Here is a 15,219-nt window from a genome sequence, read left to right as displayed (position 1 = left end):
CGCACCGCTTTCGGCGTTTAAATTGTTCGGAGACGTATTATGTTACAAACGGTAGTGCTGCTGGGGTGACCAAGGCTTGATCTTTCGGTGAGGTGGCCGTGGCTCTGCTCTTCGCCTTTCTGTGCACGCGCACATCCAGATTAAAAACGTGGAATGCTTCCGACAGACTGGCTGGCTGAGGTGGTGGTATTTTAATGTACTAGGGATAACAGTGAGGCGGTCGACTTTGGCAGTTATTGCAGCAGAACCGGAACTCAAGCTCATTTTTTCAAGATAATAGCGTGCCCCGGGTCGGAAACACAAAGAGCTGTCCAGGTAATAATAATGTTGTTTAATTCGGCTGAACTGCATTTTCTTTATATGACGTACTTCCTGTTTAGCCATGCTATATTGCTAACTATTTACATATCTTAGCGTACTGGTGGTCCACCAGTCACTAACTGGCCTATTTTTGGGATGCATCTGCTCAATGGACCGTCCCAGAAAATCAAAGTTCTGAAAAGTGTGTCTGTTTCATTAATTAACGAGATTAGTGGAGTGCAGGAAAATATTTAACTTTGCCTAGAGTGCCGTTGCCTTGCAAACAATGCATCAAACTGTATTGAGGGCCGGAAATGTGTCATGGCATCATGGCTGTTTGTTAGTTCTCAACTTCTTTAGAGAACCTGAAAGTTGGAATGTACCGATCAGTGGCCAATTGTGAGGGTATTTTGTGTGAGTTTATTGACAATGGACAACTGAGGGCCACCAACGCCCTTGTTATGTCTCTAGATGATTTGAACACAACTTTATTACTGTTATGTTGAACACAAGGAACCGTGGGCCGATTTAAATAAGTTCTGACTGAGTGCATATTTAATCTATAATTTCCATGAGCCATGTGCACTAATCCACGTTGTGCAGAGCAAATTGTGAGTGTGTAGTGCAAACTGTACAGGCTGCATGCTCCGTGAGAATTGAGGAAAGACCATTTCTTAGTCATGATTTTTGTTTCAGTTGATTGTCTTGCGCTGCCTACACTAGGCACATGATTATGCCAACCATTAACCTTGCTATGGCTGAATCTTTCCATTAGGGCCAAACCAAATGTTCATTCCCTGCATATTATATAACACAACTCATCATTAAAGAAATTAGTTTTTATCAGCTGTATGTGTAAGCCTTGATTACTCAGTTTTTCTGGCTAGATTCTGAAGAGGGGTAGGGTGAAAGACTTGTTGGGCAGCTAACTTTAATGGGTTTTTTCCAACCGTGGGGCAGCGAAATGGAAGGACAGGATTACTGTGATGCAATGGTGGTGGAATCGTTCGGAATGCCTCAAGGCGCTTGTCACTGACCGTAGTTTGTTAAACTTTATATCCAATATTTACATGAGCTACAGGGAGAAGTCTGGATGTTGAGTTTCATCTAACCTGGAACTTGATTCATTGAGACTGATTCCGACACCTTTATCATAAGGACACAATAAGGGTGTCAGTTATTCTCAACAACCTAGTGGCGAATAGATTACATTTGGTTTAACTTAAGTGCTGCCAAGCAGATATGGCTCTCTTCTTGGAGTATGGTGTATAAGCTGGAAAGTAAGGTGGGAAAGCTTGTATTCTGGCTATGGTACAGTGCAGGGCAAGTATATCTGGGGCATACAGTAGGATACAGACCATCCATAAGAGAACATAGAGACAAAGGCACAAACATTTGCACATTACTACCAGACTGTGTTGTCCACAGCCTCAAATAAACCTGGAAGCACTCTTAAACCCTGTGACCCACCACACTATGGCCATGCTTTCGGAAATAGAAGAGGGTGACACTTGACTGGAACATGACAATTGAAGAAGACTCCAAAGTAATCCCACATCTGCAAGTACAGGCCAGCACATGAGAAAAAAAAAGTCATTTATGACCTATGCTGCTGTCCCTTTGAAATTCACGATCTTTTTTTCAATCTAAGTCGTTATTTTTTGCTTTGCTTGAATAAGGGTGGGATTAGGTGGAAGAACGGAAGTTCCTCAAGTCACTACTGGGTGATCAACCTTGAAGAACGACCTGCCGCTAGGAGATACTGCAAGAGAAAGGAACATCTGTGCTCAAGGAAGAGGCCCTCTTGGGTCCTGGGCTCCCGGGGATTTCCAGGGAACAAAAGATGTCGGGCTTAAGACTTGGATCGAATGGACACAGAGTAGAACCATGGTGTGGTCTGGGCTCCCACTGAAACAGTATTTCAAAAGACAGGAACACAATAGAGGCAGAGCGGGTAAGCTCCAAGAAAACTACTTCAATTGAAGATGAACACTCTGGGAACTAGGGTGGGGCTGCTGTTGATGGTGAGGGGGGTAGGTTTAAGTACAGAATACGTAGACTTGTTCTCTTCTTTCGTGACTGCTGTGACTGGTACCTGGAATTGATATACTCCGCAGTAGTGCAACTAGCAGCTGACTGCCCTCAAGTGATTGTAGAGGAGTTTCCAGTGCTACAGAGAAAGATGTTGCTGAGAGCAGATCTTCAATTCATTGGTCATTTGAAACTGTGGGGAGTTGGGGGATTTTTCTGCTTTTGTTTGATTCATTTTGGGGTTTATAGTGTTTCACGACAGCTACTCTGGTGCTACAACAATCCCCAGTTCCCATGTCATCCCACAGAAAAAATGATAGTGAGAGAACTTAATGGTTCAAGTCACAGATCCAGCAAGGTGGTTATCCTATAACACACTGATTGAGTTAACCATAGGAGGTGAAGGCACTAGGTTGCAGGCTAAGTGGCAACTGAACGCTTGGTTGCTCACCAGTACAGAGCTAATGGAAGCCCTTAGGGAGGAAACAAAGCAATACATTTTGCTAAATAAGGGGTAGATAGATTCTCTAAAGACCCTATGGGTAATCCTTTAAACCTGTGATGAGAGGGAAAGCCATAAGCTTTATCCCCCAACTCAAGAGTTTGGCAGGAAGTGCTTATCCATATGGAGTCAGATATCCTGTAACTGGGGGCCTGAATCCGAGACAGTCAACAGAAAGAGCCTTTAGCCCACTAGAGACATCCAAGTTGCCTTATTGGCAGCTTCTGCTAAGCGAACCCTAGCAGAGATGATTCTCTACCCGGTGTATTAGCAGGTAAGTAAGTTGGGAAAGCTTGTATACTAGCTATGCCAAAGAGCAGTGCAGGGCAAATGTATCTGGGACATACAGTAGGATACAGACCAGCTATAAGAGGACATAGAGACAAATGCACAAACATTTGCACAATTCTACCTCAGACTGTGCTGCCCACCGCCTCAAATAAACCTGGAAGCACTCTTCAACCCTGTGACTCACCTCCCGGTGGCCATGCTCTTGGAGGTGAAGAGAGCGACACTCACTGGAACATTACAATTAAAGAAGTGATCCTGTACTGCAAGCCAAAAAAATGCCCAAACCCAAAAGGATCCCGATGGAATTGTTTAAAAGCTACCTGGCTTGCTAGTTCATACTTTCCTAGCAGTATTGATTTCCTCAAGGGAAGCAATTTGCAGAGCCCAGTGGGGCTGCCATCAGTGCTATCTTGGAATCAAATAATTTGCCTGGCCTCTGTGGGTCTTATAGACCTACTTTGCTAATCTGTATAGTGGCCAAAATCCTGATCAAGATGTTGGCCAATAGGCTTGTTAAAGTAATTACCTCAGTGGTCCATATTGACCAAAGTGGCATGAACACCAGTAGGTCCACCTGCCACAACACTGGGAGGGTGTTTAATTCCCTTGGATTGGCATACAAGTTTAGTGAGCCCCTCGCACTTCTCATGGTTGATTTTGAAGACTCATTCAAAAATCTAAACTGCAACTTCCTTCTCATGTTCCACAGTGGCATGGGCCTTGCTTCCACATTTGTTTCATGGGTGCTCCTAGTGGATCACCAACCTTTGGCCAGAGAGCATGTTGAGTGGAGCTCTCTCTGCATCCTTCTCAACGGGTTGATTGTCCCACCAGAGGTGCCCTCTTTATTCACTTCTGTATGTTTTGGACGTGGAAAGAAGGTATTTAAGGGGCTAAATGCATCACAGGATATGCGTGGTTTCCATGGCTGGAAGAGCATGTGTCTATATATGCTGTTGTCTTCCTGATTTATCTAGCAAACCTGCTAGCTCCTATCCAAAAGCCAAAACGATTTTGAACATATTGAGACCCAGGTGGGGTTGAGGGTGAATGGGTCTAAAACGGTGAAGTGTCTTTCCTGCGGAGGAGATGAACTGGTACAATTAAGTTCATTATCATCACAGCTATTTATGGCTATGGGCCAAATCTGCTACTTTGGATGCCTATAGTCCACATTGAGATACAGAGTTGGGTGAGCAATATCTCCCCAATGTTAGAAACAATGAAAAGTGATTCTCCATCATTAGAACTGCTGCAACTGACCCTGACCAGTAGGGGTGACCCTGCCGAAAATTATTGTACACCCACAGCTCCTATCCTATATGTTAAGGAGAACCTACCTTACAAACTGATTCCACATTTCTTTAAGTGACTAATCTCCATGCTCACAGAGTTTATATGGAATAACACGGTGGATAGAGTGCCAAATTAGGGTCAGATTATGTAAATATATCTTTGATTGTGGCCTGGTGTGGCTAATATACTCTGCTACAATGGACACTCATTTTCATGGCAAATAATGGTTTATTTTGCTCCAGGATCTGACCCAACTATTAGAGTGAGTGGTGGGTACTAGTAGGTCATGCACCAATTCATTAAGTGGTCTTTTCCCCTGGTCACAAAAGCGGTCCTTGCAAGCTAGAGGGAAGCACATCAACACCTTGCACAACAGCTGTATCTGCATTGCAACAAGAAAATTATATTTGAAAGAGAACCACCTCAAACTGATGCCAGGACATTAGACAGTGGGTGGATCACCATCCTCTGTCTGCAAAATGTGTATAAAAGAGGTACCCAAATCATCCCACTTTGTTCCAGTTTCAAACTGTTCATGACTAAGGACTGGAGTGCTCAGTGAAGTACTTCAGTTATTGTGGGACCAGAACTGGTGTCTTCATGATGGTCAATCTCTGGGGTGTGAGGGGGATCACCTGAAGGCGCAGCTTGCTGGAGAAGCCGTGGGTCTGCTTAGACGTCTACTTGCCTGCCCAGAGGGTAAAGGAGAATGCACAGCCTTGCAGGAGGAGAAACTGTTCATGAGGAGAAGCCTAGCTGTGGTCTCTGTGTTTTTAGCACCTAGAAGAGCTTACTGACACAGGGAGTGCAACCAGCAACCATCCAACTTGTGAGTGGTCACTCTGCCTCCCTGTGCATTTCCTTTGGTGTTCTGCTTGAAGCTACAAACCAGAATAACATTCTGCCGTCTGACATCCTGACAATGTTTTTGGTTGTACTTGTACTACCGCTGCCTTGACTTGTGATCCTCGATCCCTGTAGCTGAACTACCATTAATTTTCAGACTACGTCTCAATTTCAGACTGTTGTAGTTGGTGAATTTAATACAAAAACGCCGGCCGTTAAATGACAGAAATATGCAGTTACAGAAGTTTGTGAATATTGGGATTTACAAGAGCATATCCTTTCTAAACCTTGTGTAGTAGGATGTTATTTAAGCTTGTCGAGTGGATCTTTTTGGTGAATTTAAAGGGTTGCGAATGGGTGTGTTAATGGTGACATAGTGGCAAATTCACTTGGGCCGTGATGCAGTTGGCCTTTTAAATTCATTTCGTACCAATTTATGGAGATTTGTTTATAGCTGAATCATAGAGCCTATTCCTGAATTAAGTAGTGACCATCACATATTACTGTAAATATTGAATGTGGTACAAACTCATGCGGAAGGCGATAACAGGAAAAGTCAATTCCTAATGTTACGTAACTGTAAGTTAATTTGAACTACAGCCTCTGTTAGAAAGCTTGACACAGAGTTAATAAAGCTGAGTCTCCTGGTCACTATTGAATCTTCTCACAGCAAGTATCAGAAAGTTTCTTGGTGGAAATACGGTCATTATGGTGAAGAAGTAGATGCCTGTTTTAACCGGTTCATACTCTTCTGTTAGGTTTCTTCAACCTTTTTGAATTGTATTACTCCAAGAATTTGTACATTATTAATTGGGTTCAATTAGCGGGGTCAGGCAGCCTCGAACTCCAGTTAAGCTGTCACCAACATCCAAAGGTGGTGGATCTCACTTCAACTCGCATGAGTCTCTTCTGCCACACTGTTGATTATCCACAGCATTACGGCCAGTGGAGGACATCAGTTGGTGTATTCCAGGGAAGAAGGAGGTGCTGTGCACTTGAAGATGGAGAACAAGATTCTTGAGTGAAAGTCAGCCGCGAGAGCCAGAACGAGTGAATCACTTGTGTTGTCCAACTTTTCCAGATAGTTGGATGTATTTGATCTGATTATGGCTCCATCAGGCGCATGGCGTATATGTTCAAATAGACTTCAGAGAATGGTCCCAGCTTGTATAGTGAAAACAAATGAATGAACAGATCAAAATATTTCTAAAGCGCACAGCTACTACGGGGGTGGCTGTTGGGGTATGTTTTGTACATGCGGCCTTGAGCCCCAGGAGTCAATAGGAGACAGTATAGATATAGATGAAAAATTAATATTTACTTCTCATTTGTGCACACCACTTATACAGGTCAGAGCCAACGCACACACTCCGCCAGAGGCGGCAGATGTTACAGTAATGGAAAAACTGAGATACATAGCTGGTGGATGAAAGATAATGCTGTGGTCTCTTGATAAACACCAACAAACTTGCACTCTGTGGCTTATTGCCCCAGATGGTTATTGAATTTCCCACTTTGAAAATGGCCAAAGATTTATCCGTGTCCAAGATGGGATAAAAACCATTTTGATAGTGGGTAGGTAATATGGGTAAAATTTGTGAGGTTTTAGCAAAAGGGCTTTCTCAACAGGGGTGTGTGTTCCTGCGTTGTAGCATTCCTGTTATAGAAATGTACACGTGCCCATATACCTGTTCCACATGTATGCATGATTAGAAATGTAAGCACCTTAGAATTATTTGGGAATTCCAAGAACGTGAGAATTTAACTCAGAAATTATAAATATTAAGCCCAGATGTCTTAATGTCCTTCTTTCCTTTCATGAATAGTGTGTCGAGTGCACATACTATGGTTTTTAATAAACATTGGACAGCATATTTTCATGAGCCCATCTGGTTATTGCAGAGTTTCCTGAAGAGCGACACAGTTATGAACAGCAGAAATATTTTCGATTCCAACTGTCCTCGTTGGAATCATTCATTCATTCCTGTAAAAAATTATGCAAATCGAAAATTTGTTTGCCTGACATTGAATAACATAAACCTTATTGAATGGCAGCATGCTGCTCGAATTTTCGGATAACTCTTTATACAAAGCCCTTAACGTGAACTCTTGTTATGGAGTCATTAATTTTAATCAGCATGCAACATTAAATATAAAATGAAGCCAGTTTCTGCCTGGTAAGAGCAGTTCTCCAGATGACTCAACAACACCGTGAGAAATGATTTGAACCAACCGGCATTCCCGTCGGCTGCATCAAGTTCCTAATTCGTTTTTGATGAAGAGGGAAGGCAACGGATGCAGTTCAGTCAATAAAGCTATTCAAAGTTTGTTTCATCTCCCATAAATGGTATCTCATCCAGGCTGGGCTGGTGTTTTGTCCCTGGCAATAGCCGTGCCGATGCGATATTGCAGTGCGGTAATTGGTGCTCTGAAATACATTATTTGACAGTACACGTGGGTTGCAGAAGCTATTTACATCATAAATCCAGTTACCCGCCTAGCCGCGGATGGGGGTGGCTGTGTTGCTGTCGGCAGCATAATGCCAAGAAAGTGACAGCTATTGGAACGAAAATGCATTTGCGGCAAAGGCGTTGTTTATTCCCCCATTTACAGTCGTTAGTATTTTGTTTTGCTGGCGTAGTATCACAAAAACACTTTAAGAGCGAGGTTTTATTTCCCTTTTGAGGAAACCCCAACGCACGTCCGTTAAACAGTACACACATTGCCTTGTTTATAGGTTTCACACATTGAATACAAGCTATGGACCACTTTGCAGCTGGCATTGTGAGGATTCCGTTGGATTTCTTCAGCAGCAACAGGGTCGCTGAACTGAAAGACTTTGGGCCAGATGTATGAACAAATTTTCCCATGACACAGAATGGGCAAAACAGTTTGATACATCTGGCCCTTAGAACACAGCATCGGCCTTTGGTACTAGATATGCCCAAGATTCGGACAACTAAAGCTACCCAAAACCTATACAAATGTGAATGTCACAATACAATAAGCCGCTGAAGAGGAAGAGTGGTGTGGAAAGGCAGGCGTGTGCTTGTACTGTGGTTAGGTCATTTCATTAGCCATTGCCTACAGATGGAGGGAAACATGGCTGTTCTTTCGCAAACTGCAGGCCCCAATTAGGCACCAATATTTCAAGTGTCTGCCATGGATAGTGCTCCTTTGCGTATGATTATTATTCTGACATCTTAGACCATGTTATTGTATGCCCAAATTAAATCTAGAGCTTCGGTAAGTTTTATGTGTCAAGAGTGTAACCAGAGGAAAAGAAGAGGTAGAGGACACTGATGGGACATCTCTATCATCTGGAGGTACTGCAATGGAAACTGTACACATTCCACTGGTTTCTGAGACTGCTTGGGTTTCTAGTAGTGCCTGGTACTTCATAGCTTCATCTGTCATGTAGTAAGCAGCACTGTTTCCAAGAACAGGAAAATTGCAGTCGCAATCTTTGTGTTGCTACACATCACATTCCTTAAGAGTATCATGATTTATCTGCAGCTTGCTAAGATTATGCAGATGGGTTTTGTGTCCAGGGGTGCAATACTACTACTCAATTTCGAAAGTATGAGTGGCCTCCTACTAGGTACAAAGACTCCTCATGATCACATCAACCCTTTGAAGCCACATGGCGAATGCAGATTCTATATTAATTGATGGAAACTATATGTGATTATGATCAGGAATTGTTACTCTTGCTTTTAGTCTAGATCAAACCTGCTAGATATTTCACAAAGATTGCCTACACTCTTGCCCTAATTAGAAATGGATGCGAGTGGTACAAAATATTAAATAGTTGGTCTGAGCGCTATGAATATCTGGAGATTGGCCTGACTTTTCTGTTGTAAGTGAAAGTTAAAGGAAGCCGGGCCTCAGGAAGAATGGCAAGCTAGCAGAGAGGATTTAATGGAATACTTGTGATTCATATACTGGCTATTAAAGACGCCCCTTGTACCTATTGAGTCTTGAGATTATAAGTCTTAGGGGTACTTTATGTTACACCCTTAGGACAATGTGATCTCAGATCATTAAATGTCCAATAAGAAATCCTTTTTCTTGCTATTAGGCACTGCTTGAAGATAGTTATTTTGGGGTGGAGGCACACAATCTATGCCAACCCTGTAGTTTGCAGTAAGCAACACTGAAATGGGCATAAACACTAACTCACCCTAGAAGAGATAATGAGGATCCCTGGCATTGCTCACTCATGGAACCCTCCATCTCACAGGCAAAAAAACAAGCAAAGAAAAACCGCAAATCGAGGATGAACTGATCAGTCAAAAAATCGAGTAGTTGAGAAAGGCCAATCCATGAAGAAAATACTTACACTGATGCAAGAAAACTAACGTCTCAGTCAAGTCAGACCTAGAGATTAAAAGGGGCTTGTGAGAATTTAAATGTGTGGATGAACAGAATCAATAATTTTTTTATTGAAAGGCCTAAATGCTCATAGCGATGACCCAGCAAAATGTTGCCAAATTGTCTAGAGCAATTAATTGACCGCTTTAAAGACTTTGCATCTTGTTAAATAAATTAAAGACCGGTCAGAAGTCTACAATCAGGTGAGATAATAGTTGTTGTTGTAAAGCCTAGTTTCAAGAACACTTGATGGGATAAAAAAGTTTGCAGAAGCAAGACCGAGCTAACGAAACACAAAGGCAGATACAGTTAATTCAGTCTGTTTAATTTTTGCGGAAGGATAAGAATTGACGTGGAAATATGAGCCGATGTGTCCTGTATATGTGATTGAGAGTACCTCCTGCGGAAAACATCGGTGTCCCATATGACCCAAGCATGGGCTTCAGAAGATCAACCGTATCCCTATTTAGACAGGTTACCGAATTACCGTCTAAGGCGAGAGGTATTAAAAGTGAGAATGGGAATAAATCTCTGTTTCGTAAATAATGTCAAAAACCTCATGATAAATAGTGATGGTAACTGTACTTGTATGTTAGGTACCTCCTGTGACATCATACATATTTTATTAGACTGTAGGATGGTTCTTTTTTTAAACTTTATTTTTTGTCATTTTGTGCAAAATAAACATACAATAACATCCCCCCATTTGGCATCAAAACATCACATACGCACATCGACTGACTCATTAAGGCACGGTTTGTCGACCTAGGGCCACATTGAGATACATAGCTACCCAGGACACATTGCAAAATAACAGACAGCAGCTAGCATCCTGTGAGCACTGGGCCAGTCCCTACCCTTCACCCCACCTCCGCTGTGTCTCCGGGGGCATCTCTGGTGTCGTCCTCAGTGCCCAAATCCATCGGTGGGAATAACTCTGCACTCGTCCCTTCTGAATCACTATAGGAAGCGTGCCCCAGGACCTCTATCATAGCACACATTACTCGCCAGGCCATCAGGTCCTCCTGCAGTCTCTCGTCCCTTCTACAGCTCTGCATATGTGTCTCCTCTGCTAGGGACCATTCTCGCACATCTCTCAGCCACCTGGGAACCTCTGGGGCCCTCTGACCCATCCAAGTAATAGCCACCCTACGTCTGGCCAGCACCAGCATCAATTGCATCAATTTATAAGACAATTTCCGTTTCTTTGGCCTAGGTACCAACACCAACAAGCAGTGTAAAGGTGTCCATGTAATACGGATCCCCGTTGTGGCGAATATATGTTCCACCCGCCCCCCCCCTCCCTCCCCCCCCCAAAAAAAAAATTCTGGACCAGTGGGCAGTCCCAGGCCAAGTGCAGGAACTCCGTACCCCCCGCGCCACATCTAGGGCAATCATTGCTCCTACCCGGGGAGTAACGCTGCAATAAGATCGGAGTGAGTTAGGTGCGGTGCAGGAAATTGAAATGTATCAACTTAAAGCGCGCATTACAAGAAACCTTCTTTGTAAGGGCCCCTATTCATTTGTGTTGACCCTGATCCAGTGGGGCGCCCAAATCCACTTTCCAGGCCGCCCACTCCGGAGGGACCGGCGGGGTAGAGTCCCTACGCATGGCCGCATACAGCAGGGAAATAAGTCTACGTCCTCTGCCACAAGACAGTAAAATGTCCAAGGTATGAGTCACTGGGGGAATCTCTAGATACTGCGTCCATTGCGACCTCACCACATCCCTCAATCCCTGGTAATTTAGGTACTGTCCTCTACCCAGGGCAAAAGCCTCCTCCGCTTGTTCATGTGTCAAAAAGGTGTTGGCTGGATATAGGTCTGCCAGGGTCTCACAGCCTCGCACCCGCCAGGCCCGAAAGGACATATGAAGTTCCATCGACACCATGAGCGCCAGGACCCAAAGCGGCAGGTCTGTGGAAGGGTGCTGTCCGGAGCACCCTCTCAATGAAGCGGTGCCAAACATTTGCCGTGTGTCTCACGATGTAGGGCAAAGTCTCGCTTGACCTCCTACCCCACATCGACGCCACTTGAAGCTCCTGCACCGTCGCTCTACCCGCCAACAGCTGCGTTTCCCAAACGTCTGCTTCTGCGAACCATCTGACAGCCGGTAGCAGCTGCGCAGCATAATAGTACAGGTCAAAGCGTGGGGCCTCCAGACCTCCCTCATCATAGGATCTCACCATTGTGTGAAGGGCAACTCGACTACGCCGGTTCGCCCAAAGTAGGGATGTAAGGAGCATGTTCAGAGTCCAAAAGACCCTAGGGGGAAGGGGACACAACGTATTCTGCAGTATATAAAGTGTCCTAGGCAGCATCACCATCTTAGCGACAGCAAGTCGGCCCATAAGAGACAACTGGAGGGTGTTCCAAAAGGACACGGAGCCCTGCAGGGACGGAAGCACCTTATCAATATTGCAGGCCAGGGAACTCTCCTCTGTAGGCGCCACCTGAATCCCCAAGTAACGAAAACTATCCATCTCCCAACGGAGCCCGAGCTCCGGCAGATCGTCCCGGGGCACTGACCCCAGTCCTGACAACGGGTAAATCGGAGACTTACGTCTATTGAGTCGCAGTCCCGACACATCCCCGAACCGATCCAACTGATTGAGCAACACAGGAAGCGCCTCCCTCGGGGCCCTCAGATAAAATAAAGCATCATCTGCATACAAGGAGACAATATTACATGTGTCTCCCACTTGTTGCCCCATTGCGACATCTCCAGTCGGACCCGGACGACCAAAGGCTCTATTGCTAGAGCAAAGAGTAGTGGTGAAAGGGGACACCCCTGTCGTGTACCCCGCCCCAACTGCCACTCCTCCGAACGCGCCGTTCGCAATCTCACCCGCGCCCGGGGGGAGCTATATAAAATACGGACCCAACGGCAAAAGTTTGGGCCCAGGCCCACCACCCAGAGAACTTCTTGCAAGTAAGCCCAGTCTACGGTATCGAACGCCTTGGCGAGGTCAACCGAGACGAGCACCATCTGATCATCCAACCCCTGAACCTCATGTATAATGTGGTTCAAGCGCCTCAGGTTTATGGCGGTGTTACGCCCTGGAATAAAGCCGCATTGGTCCGGATGGACCAACTGCGCCATATGCGGGGCCAACCGGGTGGCCAATAACTTAGTCAAAATGTTTACGTCTGCATTGATCATGGTGATTGGGCGATATGCGGAAGGGTCGAGCTTGTCCCCCCCGGTTTAAGGATCATATAAATTTCTCCACTGGACATGCTCCGTGCAAGAGATCCGGTCTCAAAGACTTCGGCGTAGACCTGCACCAGGAGACGTGCCATCGTGCCTCCGAACTCTTGGTAAAACTCCGGCGGGTATCCGTCACTACCCGGTGACTTCGCAGGCGGGTGAGGGCTACCCGCACCTCGTCCACCTTCAGTGCCACATCCAAGTCCTTCTGGTCTGCTGCGGCGATAGATGGGAGAGTCAGCCCCTGCAGATAAGGGGAATAAGAGGCCTCCGAGATGCCTGGGTCCGCAGTGTATACCTGCTGGAGGTGGGATCTAAGAGTCTCAAGAATTGCGCGCTCGGAGTGGACCACAGTCCCATGGGTGTCCCATAGAGCCACAATACGTTCCGGGGTTTGCTCCTTACGAAGGATCCAGGCCAACAGTGCCCCGATTTGTCTCCTTCTCTATGATGCCTCTGCCTATATTGGCCTAGGGTATACTTATCCAGTCGGTTCAGAATATCATGGACCTTCCCTTGGGCTACCCGCTCTTCCGTCCTCTGTAGGTAGTCAGGAGACCCCGCAGTCTGGACACGCAAGAGCCCCTCCTCTGCCGTCTGCAAGTCCTGGAGAAGCTGTTTCCAGACTCCATATGTCAAACCCATACAGGCTCCCCTCACCACTGCCTTCAGGGCCCCCCATTTAGTGGCCAGCGACAGGTCTCCCACCTCCCAATTAAGGTCTACATAGTCTTTTAGGGCCTTCTCAACATGTGCTCGTCCCATGGAGTCACGGAGGATATCTACTGGGAACCTCCAAGTACGTGGACGGGAAACCGGGGCTCCCCATCTCACCAGACAAACCACTGGGGAGTGGTCGGACAGAAAGCGCACCTGATGTGTCACTTCCATAGCCATGCTGCTCTCCGCGTTGGCTACTAAAACTCTATCAAGTCGACTGTGTGTATTATGAGTAGGAGAAAAACAGGTATATTCCTGCAGCGTCGGATTGGCCTCCCACCAGATATCTACAGCCCCTATATTTTCCATGACCTCCTGAAGCTGTGCTGTCATTCGGGGTTTCGTGCCCTCCCGTGGCGGAGACCAACAAGGACCGGGTCCAGAACACAATTAAGTCTCCCAGTCAGAAAATCTGCGCTCCCAAGTCATCAACTAGGACATCCTGTAGAGCTGGGAAAAAGCCCGGATCATCCACATTCGGTGCATATGTATTTAGAAGGGCAACATCCCTACCATCCAATTTAGCCCTGAGGAGCAAATATCTGCCCTGAAGGTCTGCTTATACATACTGGACTGCAAACGGGACCCCAGGCGCTACCCAAATCAACACCCCTCTAGCGTATGAAGAGTAAGAAGAATGGAACACCTGGCCCGCCATTTCTTACCCAGCTTCTGCGCCCCCTCCTCAGTAAGATGAGTCTCCTGAAGGCATGCAATCGCGACCCTATGCCTACGAAGCCAAGACAGTACTCTGTATCTTTTTGTGCAAGTACCTAGCCCTCTCACATTCCAGCTCACAAACTTGTATCCCATTATCAACTACGTGTCCCGCCTCCCCCCGAACTCCACTCTGTGTCCCTCCAGTCCCGTGCCCGGCGTGTCATACATGCAATGCCTACAACATTCCCAACAACCCAACCCCACCCACGAGCAATATACTAGCAACAACTTAACCCGCCTATATGCCCTTCCCATGCTGGTGCCAGAACATGCACAGCATTCCCATCTGCCACCCTTGCTAAACCTACCCACAGAAAACAAAAAAAGAAAACAACTCCCCCCCCCCCCCCCCGCCCCCAACTCGGCTCCCCACCGGGCCGCCCAACAGGACCTAAAAAACAGCACCCCGGCCTTAACAATGAAGGAGTCCATCATTCGCCCAACCCCCCCGAACCCCAACTGCTCCCCCCGCCCGAACCTCAGAATCATGTAGAGCTCCCCCCCATCATCAATAGCCCCCTTACTGTCCAACAACGGTTAAGCACCATGTCCAGAGTCCAGCAATCTATGCAGCGCCAGTTCCCCTCCTCATGATAGTCTGTCCGGCACCTGCCCCTGCGCTCCAGCCATCTCCGGGACCGTTGCACTGGTAGGGGAAACCACCTCTGTAGTGGGCTGCAACGTGTCCGGCACAAGGATCTCCCCAGGAGAGGAAGGTTGAGATGCTGCTGGCAAACGGTCCGACTCCGTCAAATCCATGCGAAGGGATCCATCTTCTCTCACGGTGACTCGGTTGCCCTCTACACTCTCATCCGTACGAGACCCTTGACGTCTTCTCCTGCTACGCCGCCTCTGTGGTCTAGTCTCCCATGTGCTGCGGGCCCCTCCCTGTTCTCCAGGAGGGAGGGCATCCCCCCTTATCTTGAGC

General features: G+C 46.4%; 1 protein-coding gene across 1 annotated transcript in view; it reads left to right on the top strand.

Annotated features, from left to right (window-relative positions):
• Nucleotides 1-189: 189 nt before the first annotated feature.
• The window catches only part of HIVEP1 (HIVEP zinc finger 1), a 251,665-nt gene continuing 236,635 nt past the window's right edge, over nt 190-15,219 (top strand). The window contains exon 1 of the mRNA XM_086948991.1: nt 190-315. The gene's annotated coding sequence lies outside the window, so the exon portion shown is untranslated. The remainder of the gene's footprint in view (nt 316-15,219) is intronic.

The sequence above is a fragment of the Lissotriton vulgaris genome, unplaced genomic scaffold, assembly GCF_964263255.1.
Source record: "Lissotriton vulgaris unplaced genomic scaffold, aLisVul1.2 SCAFFOLD_1211, whole genome shotgun sequence".
NCBI classification, from domain to species: Eukaryota; Metazoa; Chordata; class Amphibia; order Caudata; family Salamandridae; genus Lissotriton; species Lissotriton vulgaris.
This window is presented reverse-complemented; position numbering and strand designations above follow the sequence as displayed.